At 44.1% G+C, this 19,943-nt stretch overlaps 1 protein-coding gene across 4 annotated transcripts in view; it reads right to left on the bottom strand.

The window, feature by feature from the left end:
• The window catches only part of C4_2H1orf21 (chromosome 4_2 C1orf21 homolog), a 316,947-nt gene extending 297,583 nt beyond the window's left edge, over positions 1–19,364 (bottom strand). For 2 of the 4 annotated variants that reach the window (XM_069231634.1, XM_069231635.1), the window contains exon 1: positions 19,210–19,364. The gene's annotated coding sequence lies outside the window, so the exon portion shown is untranslated. The remainder of the gene's footprint in view (positions 1–19,209) is intronic. The other 2 variants (XM_069231636.1, XM_069231631.1) reach the window with 2 other exon arrangements.
• Between the last annotated feature and the right edge of the window lie 579 nt (positions 19,365–19,943).

Below are 19,943 nucleotides of genomic sequence, written 5' to 3'. Positions count from 1 at the left end.
TTGAAATTGGCAGTAGTCTACAAACAGGAGGCGAGCAGCAGTCCTTCATTGTGGTCTTCAGCATCCTACAATCCCACCGAGGCCTTATGCACTTTGAGTAGCAGACAAATGATCCTAATCAGCAACATGTAGCTTGGGCATCTATTTCTGCAATATGCTCTAATGTATTGGGTACAACTGGGATGAACTCAGCCCTCCAAAAAGACCAGCGAACTGGATATCTCAGAATTGGCCACACTCTAAGAGATACTCATAAAGAGCAACTTCTAACATGGATGGCACCTGTATTTTAATGGTCAGTATATTTCTACAAGCAGAGACCAACTACTTATGCACCAGGTACCATCACCAGAGGAAGAGACTCCCAACTTTCATTGCTTGGCCATGTTCAAATGGACAACGTAGGCCACCACATTAGAGGAAAACATATTGTTCAGGCTCAATCCAAGCTACTTTGATGTTTTTCAACGTTGATTTAATTTGTCCTTACGTTCTAAATTGGATTAGGCACATCTTAACTGCTGAAGCTAAACTGAAAGTAGCCTTAACTTTTGATGCTGTATTTATGCTATGTGGTTTGCTTGCGCTCAGTTTAATATATCCTTACTTTTTAGGGTCAATTAAATTCAGGCCGAATTGGATCTACCTGGATATGCTGTATTTTTGTTGTTCTGTTCGCTGGTTTCATACAATTGAATTTCTCTTTACTGTTCATGCTCAGTTGCACGTAACCCTACTTTTTAGACTCCACTCAAGTTACTCTGTTACTGCTTGGGCTTAGTTACAAATATCCATACTTTTGTGGCTCATGTGATGTCCTGTTGCCAATCAGGCGCCCTTGAATGTAGATTACCTTTCACCTGAAATAAAAACTCTGTACTCGGTGCAGCCAGGCCAGGGCGCTCCTAGGCAGACTGGGAGCCTGTGCAGGCTCTCGCCAGCCGGGCAACTGTGTTGCAGGGCTGGGAAGAGCCTACTGCACATGTGTGTTTGGCCAACCCGAGTTGGCCAGCCAAACACACATGCGCTCTGAGGGAAGGGCTCTGTGCCCTCCCCTCAAATGCTCATCACCCTCTTGGCCCCACCACTTTTCAATAAAACGATAAGAAGCACAGTTTATTATCATTTTCTTGAAAAGGTTTTGCCGTTGCTGGCGGGGATGCAACGCTCCTCTGCTCCAATGAAGGAGCCGCCCCTGCTCATGCCTATTTAATCCACCACCGACAGTCCCTTCATCTCATTCTTTCAGGTTTTTTCCTCCTCTTTCTCCCTTTGTGACAGTGTTTCAATCTTTCTTGCTCTAGCTTAAAGCCTGGCATAGTATGGTAAGTGCCGTCCCCAAAAGATGATGACTGTTGACCCCACCTGCAACCACCGGCTCAAACTAAGCACTGTTTTGTACTACATGTTGGGTTCAAACTGGCTCCACTCCTGCGTTTCAGATGTACTTAAAACTATTCCCGCATTTGAAGAATAAATCAGTGCTGCTATTGCTGACAAAACTATTTCTATTGTTAAAAAAAACTGCCAGGCTAACCAACTCAATTTTCACAGTTTACCTCACCCACAACAGAAGTCCATTCACGTTGGGTCATGTTCTGAAATCGTAACATGTCAGGTATGTATATGCTGGTCGCTCCCAGTTTGTGCTCAGAGAACCGGCTCTGGCCTCCTGGCTCAACCTCGCCCATCTGAAGATCTGCCCATTTTTTAAAAAAACTTCTTAACACAGACCACTGACAAACAGGCACACAAGCAGCGATAAACACAGGACGAGAAAGCATCATTTTTTACACAACTTCTACACCTTTAATCACCAATTTCACCACTCTGCACCAAAATTACATATTAGGTCTGGATCTGCCCATTCTTCTGAAAGGGCAGAATGCAGTCACTCACACTGAAGTTGACCAATAGCCGAAGTAGGCTGACCAATTGCCCCATGCTGTATGCTCAAATGGGGAGGAAAAAATGTGAATGGCAACAACAGACCAGTTGTCGAAGAGGGCTCACTGAAAGCCCTGATACTTAATATAAGTATCTTTTATATATAATTTTATTGAAATTGGTCCGGCTTATGTCAAGGCTTAAAAAGTGTGATGATACTACTTTTGGAGAATTTGACAATCCCTATGCGTACTTATGCATCATGGAGCTGCAGTGGCCTGACTATGAAGGCAGATAAGCACACATTCATCAACATGCATGCAGGCCTTTTTATCATGCTGTAACAGCTAATTTTCTTTTTGATTTACATTACTGTTCCATCTTGGAGAAATACATTAAAAATCACATATGTAATGTGCACTAAAGTGCGTGTATTTATTTAAGAAAGGAGAAACCAACCACCAAATTACAAGTGCCGGGCACTTCAACAATAAAAAATAATTAAAACAATTAAAACATTTTTTTTTAAATGTAAGCAAAAGTGAAAAAAGAGAGCAACTGTGGGGCGGGCAGGGGAGAAAGTAAACCCCAATGAGAGGTGGAAACAGTGAAAAGGAGGGGACCAGAGGTGAAACTGGTGGAGGATGGTGAAAATAACCAAAAACAAAAAATGTGGCCAAGGAGGCGCCAGAAGCAACGGATGAGATCTGAAAAGGAGAGCACATGGGGAAAGGTGTGAAAAAGCGGCAACCCACAGAAAAGAAGCAAGCAAGAAAACATATGCACTTCCATAATTTGCTGGAAGCAAAATAAAAAAGTAGTTAGCTGATGTGGAACTCGGGAAGAATACAAGTTATCCAATGAAAATGATGGTAAATAAGATAGTCTTTTTGGAGGGGGTGGGGGGAGGAATTCAAAAACAAGAAGTAAACAAATCCATGGAATAAGATGTAAAGATAACAGATTTACAAAAAAGCTAACCAACAGCAAGCAGTGGGTTGACCCAAATCGCATTTGAGTACTGGTATTACCAACTACAGTTCTTCAACAACAGACAGCTAAAAGCTCTAGGTTGGCGAGACCTAAAAAACACTAAAATGCTGCTTCAGTGAGAAGCAACTTCCCGTGCTCGAATCAATCACCACCAAAAACACTCCAGTCATGCAGCAAAATTTAGCTCAAGATAAAGAGAGGAAACAGATTCCTTTCAGGTCTACTTGAAAGTAAAGTCATATAAATATTCATAAGTAACCTGTTCACAAACAGAATGTAAAGAACATTGACTGAAGGTGCAGACACCAAATTCCAAGGTAGGCTATTTTACAGGGTAACGTTGAAATTTAAAGCTTTCTTGCGTTACAAGGCTTGCATCACTTACGTCACATTACATTTTTAAAATGTTTGAATTAATTAACTGCCAAAGAGGAAAATTGACCCATCTCATTTGGGCATCGTCAGAACTCTATTTCCCAAACTTCAGTGTCGGCCTAGCGGAGGAGAATGTTGCAAGGCAGAGAAAAGCCTGAGCCAGCAACTCTTGCTACCAAGGTGATTTACGGCTCTAAAAACACTCCCACCCCGGCTCCCGAGATTAAATAATGCTTCACAAATGCATTCTTTTACTTTGAAAGCCAGGCAGCTGGCTCGGAATTACACTCACACCAAAGTCCAGAACCTGCTTGATATAGCTGTAAAACGCTTTTTTCAGTTTAAGATAATGTATTGCAATACAAACAAAAGTAGAGACAAACACCTTCAGATATGCATTAGTCACGTTTTCCTTAAGTATGCTAAATGTAATATAAAACTGCTACCGCAGAAAAAAAGACAACACGCATACAATTTATAATATAACAGTACAAATAAGTTTGTAACAAATTAGTGTTTAAGCAGTATAATTAAAGCAAGAACTCAACTGAAGAAAGAATAGGAGTGAAAGTAATACAACGAGAATAAGGGCAGTGAAGAAAAGTCCATTAGGGTATTATTATAAAACCAAATCTAAAATAATAAAATAAAAAAAATCAAGAATACAATCAAATCAATGTTATTAGTAAAAAACACCAATGTAAATATAAGACTATGAGAATCTGAAATACATATGAATAATAGATATAAGGAAATAAAGCAACAAATAAATGGAGGTTGATATCAACCACTCATGTAACATACACCATAAATTGAACAGTTTATTGGCACTCAAACACAAAATAGATATACCATGTAACTCAACTGCGGATGAATGAAAGCTTAAGTCCAGCCTACCAGCACTCGCATCTATGACCTGCATGTTCGGTACAGACCTTGCCAGCAGGCGTTCAGCCCGTCAAATTAACACCGTTTAGAAAAACATCGGTGATGATCTACATTCTAGGTACAGTCCTCAGCAACCATGGCACGGCCAACCAAGCTATCTCTCTGACGAGGTGAAATGTTAAAACAATGATTTGTGGTATCAGGGGAGGACATGGAACTTAAACAAGTAAACAAACTTAAACCTAAATTTACCAACCATAGCAGATTAGTCTGTGCCAGCGTCCGTGCCCATTTTATACTCGGTGCCTCTGCAGTGACTGACAACTTGCATTTAAAATGAAGCAATGTTGGAGGTAGCTTTACTGGGTTTCTACTTCTCCTTATGATTCGTACTATGCTAGAACAGGCGACCTCGGGGTGAAAGGCCAATCCACCGTGGGTCACGGAAGTAAAAAAGGCAGTTTAGTTCAAGCCCGGCTTGTTTTGAAGCACTGCCCAAGTTTGCTAGTAAGACAGCCAGCGATGGCTCCTCCACTATGACGGAGGAGGGAGGAGCCACGCACCCCCACGAGCAGCAGCTGCAAAACTTTAACAACAAAAATATAATAAACGATGTTTATTATCCTTTAGGTGATAAGAGGGGCAGGGCCTTGCGGGATGAGGGGAGTCCACTGTGCACTCCCCTCAGTGAGCAACACTCATGCGCACTGCGCGCTCTGCAGCCGGGCTGAAGAGTTCAGGCACAGGCTGGGGTCCCAGTCTGCCTGGGAGTGCCCCTTCAACACGCAGCGAGGAGAGACTGAAGATAGCTAAGGATAAGTGTGTTAGTGGAGGGGGTGGGGGGGGGGGGGGGACTTGATTTGCACAGGGACACACAATCGGGTCAAAGGCAGAAACTGGAAGTCAGGATTCTTGGTTCTACAATGATCATCTTAACCACCAGCCCACAGACTCAACTTCCCTGGGGCAGCGATCTCAGAGTAAGCGACCTCATTCTAAAAAAGATTATTTGTAGCAGGAAATGAATGTATATGAAATAAAAATGCCTGACTGCATTTTATGGTTTCATATAGCGGTATAGCAGTTTTGATGACATGTTTCTTACCCATGAGACTTAAAGCCAACTTGGAAATGTTTTATTGGGTAATAAACATGCCTATGTCACACATTTTATGTATGTGATGCGTAAGTAAAATGCAATGCGTCCCACTGGTATAAGTAGGAGCGTTACTGGATTTCTATAATTACTGTTGTCACTAGTGTTCAGTAATAATAGCCACCCATGGACAATCACATACACACTTTATATCAGAAATACAACTATGTTGCAGTAACAAAAGATATTAAAGACCATCATAATAAAATTACAGCAAAAAATGACAAGTATTGACAAAGCCAATAGGCCGCACCTATGCGAGTGTGCTTTCGCCATACTGTACACCACTGTGGCTGCTGTTCAGGATGGCTAAACGTTAGTGGCGTAAAGTGGGGTGGTGCAGATTGGAGTGGGCTAGTCTAGAGTGGAATAGGGTAGAGTGGAATAGGGTAGATTGGAGGTACAGTGGACTGGGATAGATTGGTGTAGAGTGGTGTGGGGTAGGTCGGGGTAGATTTAAATGTGGGAGTTGGGTAGATTAGCATGGTAGATTGAATTGGGGTACGATGGGGTGGGACATATTGGGGTAGATGGAGTGGAGCTCAGATTTGAGGTAGACTGAATTGGGGTAATTAGAGTGGTGTAGGTTAGAGTGGGGTAAACTGGAATGAGATGAGTGGAGTAGACTGCAGTAGATTTGAGTGGGGGGAATTAAGTGGAGGAGATTGGAGTGGAGTTAAATAGACTGGTGGGGTAGATTGGGATGGGGTAGACTGGAGTGGGGAAGATGGGCTAGGGCTGGGTAGGTTGGAGTGGAATAGATTAGGGTAGACTGGAGTGGGGCGGATAGGATGGAGTAGATTGGAGTAGGGTAGTTTAGGCTGGAGTGGTTTAAGGGAGGCGGATGGATTTGGGTCAAGTGGGTTAGATTGGACTGGAGAGCGGTACATTTGAGCGACATGGTAGTATGGAGTGAAGTGGAGTGGGGTAGAGTAGAATGGAGTATGGGTACATTGGAGTGGGCTGATTGTAGTGCGGTAGATTGGAGATGGGATGTAAAGGAGTTGGACAGATTGAAGCGGATTTGAGATTGGAGTTGAGTGAGAGATTGAGGAAGGTTGGAGTGTATTGGGGTAGATTAGGGTGGAGAAGATTAGGGTAGGGCAGTTTGGAAAGGAGTGGGTATTTTGAGTGGAGTAGATTGAAGAAGGATGATTTGGAGTGGGTTAGATTTGAGTGGGGAAGGTTGGAGAGTGGGTTATTGGAGTGGGGTAGACTGGAGTGGGATAGACTATGGAGTGGGGTAGATTGGAGTATGGTGGTGTAGATTGGGGTGGAGAAGGTTGGAGTGGGTTGGGGCGGACTGGAGTGGGGTAGATTGGGGCGGAGTGGAGAAGAGTAGATTGGTAGATTAGGGTGGGGTAGATTGGAGTGGGATAGATGGCGTGGATTATGGTTGCATAGGTTGGAAGTGAAGTGGGTAGAATGGAGTGGGGTAGTGTAGACTGAAGTAAGATAGATAGGATGCATATGAACAATAGGGCGTGCAAATGTCACCATCTAGTGTATTAATGGTGTGGTAGAGCACTGCCATTACAGAAACACATTTCAAATTGAAATGACCATTACATTAGCACCAAAATACGGTTTTACTGCATATGAACAATAGGGCGTGCAAATGTCACCATCTAGTGTATTAATGTGTTTTCATCGTATTCAAATATTTGTGTCAACCACACTTCACATTTACAAAGAAAACGTGCTTCATTTGTACCAATTCTGATATATTCTGAAAGATCAGCACTGTTCATTTTTTGTAGTGCGTTAGGGAAAAAGAAAAAAAAACACCCTCTCTCGTCTTATGTGGGTACTCAGCAGGATTGTCACATATTCTCTCATTTAAAAGCCAGAGAAAGAAAAATAAACACCAAGCTCCCTGGAAGAGAGAGCCTGACATTTGACCTCCGACTCTGAATGCCCAGCAAATGTGAGAAGGTAAGTACAAAATTTAAAGGTCATGTTTACAGAAAGCGAGTTTGTGGAAGAATACAATAAACATGGTGCAGGCAATGGGAGGGACAAACTGAACCAGTAGAGCCTAAAGCAAATAAAGCCAGCAAATAGAAAACCAGAAAGTGCGAGTTACAAACCACAAAGCCAATGGTAATCAACAGGCGGAATGCATTCATAGGTCAGCTTCCTGAAAGTCCTCAAGATGTCTTTAGCAAACCAGACAGCTACACTGCCTGGTAGGCTGTGACCTAAAAAAAGGGCGGTTTCAAATAAGAATTTGAGTGAGCCTTCAAACATATGAAAAATAAATTTTTCATGTATTATGCAGTCACAGCAGTTTTTAAAACAATCTCCATCTGATCATAAACTTCAGTTTAATATCCTAAAAGCTACCTTTTTAACAGAACTGATTCAGTCTATAGTGAACTTTTCTATAAAGCGCTCTGAAGCCCATTAAGAAGACTTAGAACAACTGTTTAAACAAAAATGCCTGACCTCTTATAATCACTGTAACTTACACATGGCTCCTTGTAAATATAACAGGCTGGTGCAGGAGCTGGGGCTGTCAATTAAGTTCAAAAATCCTCAGTGAAAATAGTACGCTATAGCCTTAGTGGAAAATCCCGTCAACGTTTAACAAGCATAAACTGGAAAACATTCATTTTAATTTTTCCAACTTATGTTAGGGAGGTCCCAAACGCAACCCATTACCTTTACATCCACTGCAAAGTCAGCAAATGGGACCCTTCTCTTATACACATTATAAAGGGGGACAGAGGAGAAAGGCCCGGACAGATTAAGGCTGGGTTTTAAACCAGAACGTGCATTCTGGTTAAAAAAAAAAAAAAAAAAAAAAAAAAAAAGAGCACAGTGTGTGCTTTTATTTAGAAGTACAGGTTGGGAAGGTAGCCACAGCCACCTTCAATGTCTGAAATGGGGCAGATTTCTCCTCAGAGCAAAGTGAAGGGGTCCAGCAGCCTCAGCGTAGAAACACAATCAAACAAAAGAGAAGCTAGCTATAATCCGCATTGAACGTAATGCTGGCAAATTCGTGGATTAAACAGATTTCAATTAAAAGCACTTGACACAAGGGTCCCTCAACCACACCTACAAAGCTGCAGCCTCAGCATGAGTATGCGCTGAGACCAGCGTCAAGATTGTGTGAACCGGACAGTGAGAGATAACATACATACTGGCACAAGAAGCACACCACCAGGCCAATCCAATATGCCCATTTTAGTCTTCTTGGGTCAAGGGAGCAAGCGCTTTACCTGTTGCAAGTACTGTGGGCTTTTAACCACGCCCATCACTTTCACTCTTTTCTGGGATTGCCTTTCAAAAATGTTTTGTTATCATTGGTAAATGCTTACCTCCTTGGGGTGGTTTTGTTACATGGATATTTGCATGATTACTGATACGTTTGACTGCGAGTGTACTTCTTTTTGTTTTTCTCCTTTGTGCTCATGGCACTTTAAAGTGGCAAGAAAAGTCAGGTTAGGAATTTAAGCTAATAGCTCTAACTCGAGCAAACACGAGACCCATTGCATTGCAAATGCTTGTTTAAAAATACCATACACCATTGCAAGTCCTCAGTTCGGACTTTTATCCCACACTAAAATGATCTTACAGGAACGAGGCAGAGATAGGTTACATAACTAGAACTCTCTAGTGTGTGTGGCTAATCTCAGGTGGAACACGGAGACAAGGGGTCAGGCCAGTAGAGGCATTGTGGGGGACTGTTTTGGACAGGCCATATTCTCCATTGGGTGTGGAGATTTGTTTCTTTAAAAAAAAAACAAATAGGTGCCAAGGCCCAGGGTAATTTGCAGTAGTCCAATGCAGCTGGCACCACCCACTGCTTCTGCCACTGTTGCGTATTGCCAGTGCCGATATTAGCATTCTAACCACTACACTCTTAAAAGTGTGACCTTTTGACCTGGCCCAGGTCGGCTCTAAAAGTATGGATGACCTGGATGTACTAGTTCTATCATGTCTTTAAAAGTATGTTGATGTGTTTAATGTTTCCTGCTCAAAAAATAAGGAAAACAGCGACACCATGTGGTACTCTCCAATTAATTGTTAAGAAATGGATGGTGAAGTAGAGCACCTGCACAATTTAAGCACTGCTCAGGAGGTTGGGTTTCAGCTTTTTTCTGGGCTTGGAGAGAGATGGAGCAAGCCTGAAGTGGTAGGCAGTGTTCATTTGTGATGCCCTGCATTCCTATGCTTTAGTAGGCAGAGCACACAGATTGTAGGGGCAGGCACTGGCAGACACACCCCATTTTTGTGTCACCTTCATTATACCATGTAGTAAGTTAGTCCGCACATGCTCCCTATCTAGTCTTTGCGTTTACATCAACAATACACTTGATCTAGGGGCCAAAGCACCTCAGGAACATAACATCTCAGCATTCCCCTCTCCACATTATTATTGGAGTCAAGAAGTGGGGAGAGAGAAGGAGAGAAATTATCCTCTTATGTTTAATGGGGTGGATTCTGTCCCCTACTGTTGGCTGAAGCGGGTTTAAACAAATTACACTGAGAACTTCAAGTTCCCAAGTGTGAGGGGAATCGCTGTGCAACAATGGTTTGCGATGGCTTAACAATGCTAGGGTTAACTACATAGGAGAGAATCATTAAGTATGTGGCAGCCTTCTTACAAGTCTGAAGTTTGTTCACATGAGGTCTGCACATTAATAGTGGTGACTAGAACTAATACAGTCGGACCAGCACCTTAGTGTTGCAAGTTAGCACCCCCCGAAGGACATCAGGACTAAAGCAAAGGATCTTGTGGGTCTCAATTTTAGGAATGGAGCAAGCATTTCAGAAAGATGTGAGGCATAAGAAGTATTTAGGAGGCCGACAGAGGTGGAGGAAGGGTTTGGGATGGTCAATGTATGGACACCTGGTGAAATGTTTGTCCTCAGAGGTGCTCATGTCCCTGGACAAAATATTCTGCTTATCTCATGGAGGGAATATGAATAAACTGGGAGGGCACTAGGTAAACGTGGCACCATTAACTTGTTAAAAACACTGTGCCGCCTAGTGCTTTCCCAAGAGCTGGTTCACACTGCTGCTCCGTCCCACATTCCACATTTCTCTGAAATGACAATGGTATATTTACAGCACCTCCTCTCAGAGTACCTAGTTTCCAAATTTGTGAGGTGTCCCTGAAGCGAGAAAAACAAACAAGTGACAGGTTTATGTGTAAATTAATCTCATTCACTGGTACTTACCATCGGCTGCATTTCAATCATCTTTTTAGGTCGAAGCCTACCAGACAGCGCAGCAGTCTGGTTTTTTAAAGACGTCTTGGGGACAATCAGAAAGCTTCCCTGGGAATGTATTCCACATGTTGCTTAGCATTAGCTTTGTGGTTTGTAACACATTTTCTGGCTTTATTTGTTTTAGGCCGTCCAGGTTCAGTTCGCCCCTCCCAGGGAGTAAAGCCTTTTTACACTACCTCTCCTTGTATTCTTTCATGTGTGATCTTTTCTGTAAACAGGCCTGTAAATCTTGCTCTTATCCTGTCACATTTGCTGTGCACTCAAAGACAGAGGTCAAATGTCATGCTCGGTCTTCTGAAGGAGCTTGGTGTTTACTTTTCTTTCTGGGACTTCAAATAGAGAGGATTTATGTGACAATCTTGCTGGTTACTTGGGGGTAGGAAAGGGTTTTCTTCTGGCACACAACAACATTTAAATTAACTGTGCAAGTATTTCATAACATACCAGAATTAGGAAAGCACAAAAATAAGTATATTTTTGTTAATTCTGAACTATGGTGGAAACAAATACTTGAATGATATCAAAACAAGTCAATACACTTGGTGATGCCATTCCCATGCATTCACAATAGTGCATTGTATAGCTGTACAAGTAAAAAACTGTGTCTGTGCAAATGCAATGGTCATTTCAATTGAAAATGTGTTGTCTGTAATAGCAGTGCACTGCCGCACCATGCGTACTCCACTCTACTCTGCCCCACTTCACTTTACACCACTCCATGCCACTGCACTGTGCGTCACTCCACTCTAATTCACTATATACCGCTCTACAACATTTTTTCCTATGCCAATGTACTCTACACTGTTGTACTCTTCACCACTGCACTCTATAGCACTCCAGACTAGGCCACTCCACTCTGAACAACTCCCCTCTACGTCACTCCACAACTCTGCACTCTATGCCAATACCCACCACCCTGTACCACTCTATTCTATGCCCCTGCACTCTGAACCAATCCACTGTACAACACTCTAATCTACTCTGCACCAGTGCACTATATGCCACTTCACTGTCTATACCATTACATTCTATGCCACTCCAACCTGCACCAGTGCACTCTAATCTGCACCACTGAACTCTGAGCCATGTCCGCACCACTGCATTCTACAAAGCTGCATTGTATGCCACTGCAGTCTATGCCTATGCACTCTCAACGCCACTCAACTCAACACTTCATTCCATGACACTGCACTCTTTGCTACTTACTCTACACCACTCCCCTCTCCACCACTGCACTCTACTATGCAACACTCCAATCTATGCCACTGCATTATACAATGCTGTATTGTATGCTGCTGCACACTACACCACTATACTCTGCAACACTCTACGCCAGTCCACTCTACTCCACTCTTTGTCATCCACTGTACAACACTCCACACCACTCTCCCCTACGCCACTAAGCTTTAACCTTGTTCAGCAGCAGCCACACTGGTGTACGACATGGCTAAAACACGTTGGCAATGCTAATAGCTCTTGCACAGGCGAGATCTATTTGCTTTGCCAATGTTTGTTTTGCCTTTTTTTTCTCCTCAGTGAGACGGCCTAAGTGTGATGGATATGTCCGGAGCTGCATCCAATAGGTCAATATGCAATAGAATGCAATCTCCACCTATCTCACTGATGGAGCCCACCATGGTTGCAACTGGTCTTGATTTGCTTTTTGTTTGGTTCAGAAGGGACGTGGCTAGCAGTTCGGGCTGAACTGTTCCTATTGGAGCAGGACTAGGCTTTATTTGCAGATGGCTAGTCACCTCCTTCAGCGTTTCTGCAGCGAAAGAATCTCTCGGTTTTATGTCACTGCAGTACATTCAGCATTAGGTTTCATGTCCCTTCAGTGAGGGCAAGCTGCCAGTCCAATGTCATTGCAGCGATCGTACCATTTAGAGTGATGACTTGCGGTGGGCAAAGCGGCTGTGCGGTATCACTGCTGAGAGGGCACCTGCCGCCATGTGCTATCACAGCAGCGAGGTCCCGCCCCTACTTTCACTTGGACTTCTCATTAGCATACTTGCCAAACCTACCGATTTAGGCGCAAGACGACTATACCGCGTTTCGTGACTTTCCCCACCTATTGATTTAGCATCACATTCTTACAGCTTTTTCAAGGCCTCCTGTTGGCCTGCAATCAGATCTGATCATGGTGCCACGAGAGCCGGTGCAAAAGCTGAGACCAATTCTCAGCTGCAAACACAGAACGGCTTGTACCGAGAAACACAATTACATTCTGTGTGATAAAATGAGTGAACCTTGCTCGTTTTCTGTACTTATTGAAAAAGAGCTGGCTAAATTTCAGTCAGTGAGAGGTAATTGGGGTGGGAGGGAGTGAGGGACCCTTTGAATGCAGCGAGCAGGCCTGATAGATCTTTAGAGGGAGAAGGGAGAAAGAGGAATGTCTAAGAGTGGGAGGAGGAGAGTAGAAAAGGACAGTGAAATCCCAAGGCAAGGAGGGAGAGAAAAAAATAAACAAGCATTCGCAAAACAAATAGACCTGATGGTGGGTATATATAAATAAATGAAATGAAATGAAAAAAAACAAAAAGCTTAAGCCCTGCTTTGAGGAATTTGTAAATGCAAAAGGCAGCGTACGCTTAGGAGAGCCTGCAATCAAAATGTATACTTTTTATGCTTCTCAAATGCCCTTCAGTATGACTTAAAACTTAATTGTATAAATCTACCCTGCCAACACTGTGTTGCCATCTTGTACGACCAATCGATTGGCAGCAAAAGCAGATACAAATGAATCCACTCTATTACTAACAGTGCCCTACAGCAATTGGCTTAACCATATCGGCATCTAGGCAAGCTCCAATGTCGTGTTTGGCCAAACGCATATTGTGCCTGTGGGCTTCCTTCACCAATAGACCCACAAAAAGTAACTTGGAAAACTCCCAAAAAGTACTCACAGCGAGTAGCCACAATCCACTGACGCAACACCTTATGCCAAAACCTTCAATGACGCCAAGCTACATTTTGGTGCACACTTCCATTGCCCAACGTTGAGCTCCATACATAGTTATTGATGAGATGTTGCCCCAATATTTCGTAGCTTTTGCACTTTACTTTGTCTGTGTGTAAGGCATTGAACAGTCATAGCAAAGGTGGGGGTGTTGGGGGGGGGGGAGGGTGATCTGGCTTAGAAGAAGGAGACCATAAAACTAGAGAACGGAGCAAATAACTATGTCAGATACGGATTCTATGGAAGAAGCCTAGTCTTGTAATAAGAGGAGTCATTCTCTACTTATTTTTGTAAATATGGAAGGAGGGAGTAAGTCCAATATGTGCAGAAGGGCATTCCAGATTCTCGGAGCACTTGCCTGAGAAAGATCTCAAGAGTGAAAATGTCATAAAACGAGGAGCCTTTAGTTGTAGAAGGTAGTGTCTTCTTTACGATCTGTTAGTGCCAGATAACTATGGTTTCTGTGAGGGGTTCACAAAGGGAATCTTAGGTAGACGGTCTTATGAAAGAGGCATGATTGTTTTTGTAGGGTGAGGCTCAAACAGCAATTGACGAAAGAATTTGAGGGCAGGAGAGAACTGGAAAAATATCCTGGTATGTGGGACTAGCCAGGGTGCAGAGTCAAGAACGGATCTGGGAGGAGAAGAGCAGATTGTAGGACTGCAAGTAAGTAAGACATTGCCACATATACCAAAGATACCATGAGGCCTTAGACCAGCTGACTTCACATCCTGACTTGAGATAAAGGCTTTAGTGTTCCTTAGCACTTTTATTTAGGAACTATTTTGCTTGTCACTTTGACATGAAAGTCTAGATTTAACGATTGATTCATCTGGAAATTGTTAGACTTTTCGGAGGTCACAATCTTTGACTAATAAGAGTATTAGTCCATTCCTCTGGCGCAAACTTCAATTGTGTTTCTAGGCAACAAAAGGAGGACTGTGTTTCATCCGAAACATTCAAGAGTCAATATCTGGAAGGTAGAAGGGCAAATGAGTCAAGGTTATCAATGACTTGGTGGCTAAGTGCGAGACTGAAAATAGCTCTGCTAGGGTGTTCCACACAATGGTTGAAAAGCAGTAGAGCTACACCAGCAGGCACACAGGGGGTCTTATATTATCATGCCAACTTCAGACCAGTGAAGCACAATAACATAAAAAAACACTCCTTTTTAGAAAGAACAGAATCGCGATTTAGAGTATAAAAAGCCTCAGATGAGTCAAGAGTACAAGATGACATGATCTGCACTCAAAGATCCTCAGGATGTGATCAACTGTTTTGAGTACTAAACTGTATGTGTTGTGCCCTGATCTAAATGCAGCTGTAGCAAGTTGTCAGATGTAGATTTATTGAGTTTGGTAGCAACTAGCCAAGATTTTTACAGGAATGGCTAAATCAGCAATAGGACTGTAGTTTATGAGATGTCAGTAAACGTTTTTTCAGGGAAAGCAACAGTTCCTAGAGATGTGTTAATGATCTTGAGCTAAAAGGGAGTGAGTGTCATGTTTTAATGTAGTTTAAAATAAAAGTAGTATCAAATAATACACAAACAGAATACATAAAAAGTTTGCGAAACATTGCATTTTTTTTTTTTTAAAGCTTGAAGAAAATATTCAATCAAAGCATTAAGTGCAACAGAGGTACTTGAGTTCAATATGCGCAGGATTTAGTTACCATCTACTGAATCTAGAAGTCGAAATCTCCTACGTTTACAACAATGAACAAAGAGTGCTTCACAATGCACAAGATCATGAATTAAGGATTTGTCAGCCTCTGCACAAAATGAGCAAGAACCACTGCATTTTCACAACCCTACTCGGAGGAGTGTTGCAAGAGTTTGGCGAACTGGAGAGCTCTTTCTCAGATCAGAAGAGGCTGCCCTTCCCAGGGAGCAAAGATTCTTTGCAAACACAAACTTGAAAAGTTGAGACACAAATAAGAAACAGGCAAATGAGAGCAGGCAGGAAAGCCAACCAATGAGTGGGCTACATAAGCCCCGGTATGTTCATGGAAGCTATGAAGCCTGGTAGGCTGGACCTAAAAGGATACAAAGGCGACAAATTTACCTCTAAGTAAAATCCTGAAAAACTACAAGCTAAATGTGTTTTAGCATCATCTTGAACTATGCGCCAGTTTTCACAACATGCCAGCTGCTGCAGTAATAACTTGAAAAGCAAACTTTTTATGGGACCGCTTGCTAGACACAACATTAGCACTCGTCAATACAAGTGACACTACACACCCATCTTTCTGCTTGACAACGGGCATGCACACCACCCTAAAAGATGCACAATCGATTCAGTGCAGACAGCATCACCCACCAAACACCAAGAAAATTCACAACACAGCGGGGTTGAACCAGTCACTTAACATATACAATCATACCCACTCACGTTAACAATAACACATCTTCACAGGCAGATGCAGACTCCAGTATACGATGGAAACCTCAGAACCGCTTCGAAAGCCGCACTGGACTACAGGAAGAACTACAAAAACACATCAGTGACAGTTGTACCTTAAACAAAAGGAAACTAGCATAGAATGTCTTAAGTAAGCAAGATCTTGTATCTCAGGTCCTAAAACCCCAAGACTTCCTTCGACTCTGCCAGGCAGCAGGTTTACATTTTTCCGCCTTGGAAGAGAGCAGGCTACGTAGTTGTCAGATATTGTCATTTGCAAAAAAAAAACAGAAAGAATTCTGGCAAAAGACACAGGACCAGGAATTTTGCTCAAATCGATATGAGGTTCAACAGATTGCTCTTCTACTGTGAGAACCTGCTGCCCTAGAACAATTTCTTGCACCTTTAACATTTATTAGCAGAAACTTTGTATTCCCCATAAATGGGGCATCGTCTGGCTGCACTGGTCCAGGCAGCCAGTTTCTACATAGGAATCACCAGGGCAGTGGGACATAGCAGGCCAAAGATACCACATAGGGATGTGCAGTAGTCATAGGGTGAAGAAGATAGGAAGCAATGCAAATGAAGAAAAGTATCTGAGAAACAGCTTTACTAGGCCAACAAATATTTCACGAACTAGGTTTTCATTTATCATGCTATTTCTTTGTCTCAGCGGGTAATATAGTGTTGACAATCACTGGTTGAAAGGCCTGGTTGCGTGATACAGCTGATTACAATGCTATGTTAAGTTTTTTAATTGTATATCGCTTCGCGATAGTAAAGTAATGCAATTGCCCACCTTCTCTGTACAAGATTGAAGACTTGGAAGCAATGCAAAAAATCAAAACCAGTTTATCTTATTAAAATAGGACTCATTCACAAATGATTAACTTGGAAAAATGGCAATTTGCTACCATAGTTCTACACTTCAATTTGGAGCAAAATTACGACTTTGGTAGAATTCACTAAAAATGCCTATAATACCAAGGAGTGCTCACTTTCACAGAATTTTTTGGGAAAGCTGCCAAACCTCCTGTAATACTACTTCACATACCTATAAATGTCTGCTACTTGACCCCAAAACACCTACAATTGGAATATTTACACAGAGTTAGTACAAATAGAAATGGCAGTCTCTCTGTGTACATTTACTAACAGTTAGAGATTTGGGGTCCAACTCCCAAAGGTATGAAAGAGTAATCCTGTGCCACTACTTTACACAATCACAAAGCCATGTATTTGTAAAATAGACTTATAATTCCCACCATTGAAGTTCTACAGGATTTAATTACATCTCAATGTGCGTTTAAGCACGTGTTTCTTCCCACAACGAAAATATAATTCACATTGAGTAATCCATTACCTACAGGTCCATTAAATATTGGGTTACTCCAATCTCCAGTCCACACCCCGGAAACACACTTCTGCCCCTCACTGGAGTACATTTTTATGTGATCCATGGTGGAGAACTCCCTGCAAAAGTATTGTGAGCCGGTGGAGAGTGAGCAGATACATATACATCACCCATTATCACGTACTTTGTTATTAGCTGGAATTTTTAGACTGACAGCCAATGGGAATAGAGCATTTACTATTAAACTTCAAGGGCACGACACCCCCACCCCTCACCCCTGCCTCCAGGTGTGGAAGAAGGTGCAATCCGCGGATTTTCTGCCCGGCACGCTCTGCCTCAGGAATGGTGTCTATTGTTGTCACCACATGAACGTAAAAAAACGTAAACAAGTCTCAACCTCTGGTGCTGAAGTGAATGACTCTTTGTCGTGCTGAGTGGGTCGCTGCGTGGCGCTTATTACAGACAAGTGCTGAGTCAAACGGTCCCAAGTGCACTGCTGATAGGCTGGGGTACGTATAAAGCAGGGGAGGCATACAATAATCAATAAATACATCAATAGACGTCGCATCAGACGTCATCCAAATCCAGCCAATAGGAGGAATGAGACCGGCAGGGCCTGGCAGAGCGCAGGGTTTGACAAAAACAAAGGACAACAAGAGGCCTATGATGGTGAGAAACGCACGCAGTATCTCAGACACTCCGCAGAAAGCCGAACAGAGACCACGGAACGCAGTGGTAACCTCAGCCAGGGGGACAGGGGGCGCACATAGTGAACCTCAGTGATTGTGAGGGGGGTGACAGTGGGAATTTCGGTAATTAGAGGGGGGTCGCAGCAGAGGGAACCTCACTAATCTGGGAGGGGACAGCAAAGGGAACCTTATTTATTGGGGGAGGGGGAGCAGAGTGAACGTCATGGAGAGTCAGACAACCTCAGCCACCGGGAATCAGCACATGAAGCCTCGGCCACCAAGAGCTAGAAGAGCAGAGGGGGCCACTGGCACCAAACAACACGAAGGAGCCGTGGGAGGCTCAACCACCAGGGACAAGGAGGTAGCAGGGGGCAGCAGAAAGAAACACAGCCACCAGCAGACAGGAAACAAAAAGAACATGCCAGACACCCGGGGCGGATTGGAGGCGAAGGGCCAAGCAGCCCCCTCCTCGTTGCGGAGAGAAAAGGCGTCTCAAAGAGGCAGGCAATCAGAAAATCAAATGTTCCCCAGGGAGTTACTAGGCACGATAGTGCGCAGGCAAACGCAGATACTGCTCAGACAGCCAAATGCTGCTCGAGGGCTACACATACTGCCCAAGAACACCGACAAGGCAGCCAAATCCTGCCCCGTGGATAGACAAAGGCAGGTACTGTTGAGGCAGCCAGAAACTGCCCAGAGCCAACAGGGAGACACAATGTCAGACACTGTTCATCAGCCAAGTACTGCCCTGGGAGCCACAGAGACACACATTGCCCAGGGGCTGAGAGAAGTCAGAGGGGGAGAACGCGCCCACTGCCAGGCGATCACTTATTGAGACATGTCTTAATCCAGATCCCAGGACTGATCGTCGGGGACCACGCTCCTCCGTGGGGGCAACTAACACAGGAATTAAAACGGCTAACCCGGACAGTGGGACAAACACGCTGCTGGCTCTGCACGTAGCGCCTCGAAGAACAGAGCAGGCATGGACACCTGGTTAGGGGAAGAAGGTCGCCACTGGCGGCTAAGGGGGCACATTCCCTTACTGTTGTAGGGGAGGGGCTTTGGGGTTGAGTTAGGGGTCCGAGAGAGCACCCTGGAGCCAGCACTCTCAGGTGGGGCGGCTGCAGACCCCTGAGTGGAAAGAAGCACGCACCTGGGAAAGGGGGCGCGGCCTAGGGGCAGCACACCTGGGCTGGGGGGGATCACTGCAGCGGAGGCAAAGTCTCCTCTGTGGGAAGGGGCAGTGGCCGCTATCGCACTCACCTGCTAGAGGCGCGAGGGGAAGGCATGAAGACCCACGAGCTCCACTCTAGGAGCCAAGGACGGCGGCTGCCCGGGGAGAGGGGGAAGGAGTCCGGGTTGGGACCGAGTATGAAGAGCCTCACACGCCGCTCTCAGGGCTTCAGCTGGAGCAGAGGGATGGTGAGGAAGGAGGGGCGGGGTATGGGAGGGAGATGGGGAGCTACATTATCAGGGAGGCGGAGTCGGAGAAGAGGGGACAGGAGACTGTGAGAGGAGGGAGGGTCGCGGGAGGAGGCGGGACGGGTAGATGAAGCGATGCGAGAGGAAGCTGTGACTGCCTGTGCTGTGTCTTCGAGCGTAAAGCACCAATCACGGTCTTGACTGGAAAGCGAGGCGGGCGCAGAGGAAGGTTAAGTGGGGAGAGGGATTAAGAGAGTACGGAGGGGGGAATCTAGGGGAGGTAAAGAGAAAGGTGAGAAGACAATGCAGAGATAGTGCAAGACATTTGGGTGGGGCGAAGTTAAATAAGGAGACCAATTGATGTAGAGGAGAAAGAAGGGACAAGCGAAGAAGAGCAAGGGTAGAGGATGAGACACAAGGAATAGCTTTAAATAGTGTAGCAGGTATAGTGGCAGTGAGGGCCAGGGTTATGAGGCGTCCTCTGCACTTCAATAGTAGTTTTTTCATTTAGGCTTCGCTCATCAACTCTCACCCTGGGGAGGGTCAGCTGGTCCAGGAAATCAGCTATTGTCCTA

The sequence above is a fragment of the Pleurodeles waltl genome, chromosome 4_2, assembly GCF_031143425.1.
Source record: "Pleurodeles waltl isolate 20211129_DDA chromosome 4_2, aPleWal1.hap1.20221129, whole genome shotgun sequence".
In the NCBI taxonomy this organism is placed as follows: domain Eukaryota; kingdom Metazoa; phylum Chordata; class Amphibia; order Caudata; family Salamandridae; genus Pleurodeles; species Pleurodeles waltl.
Note: the sequence above shows the minus strand (reverse complement) of the source record. Positions and strands in the feature narration are given on the sequence as shown.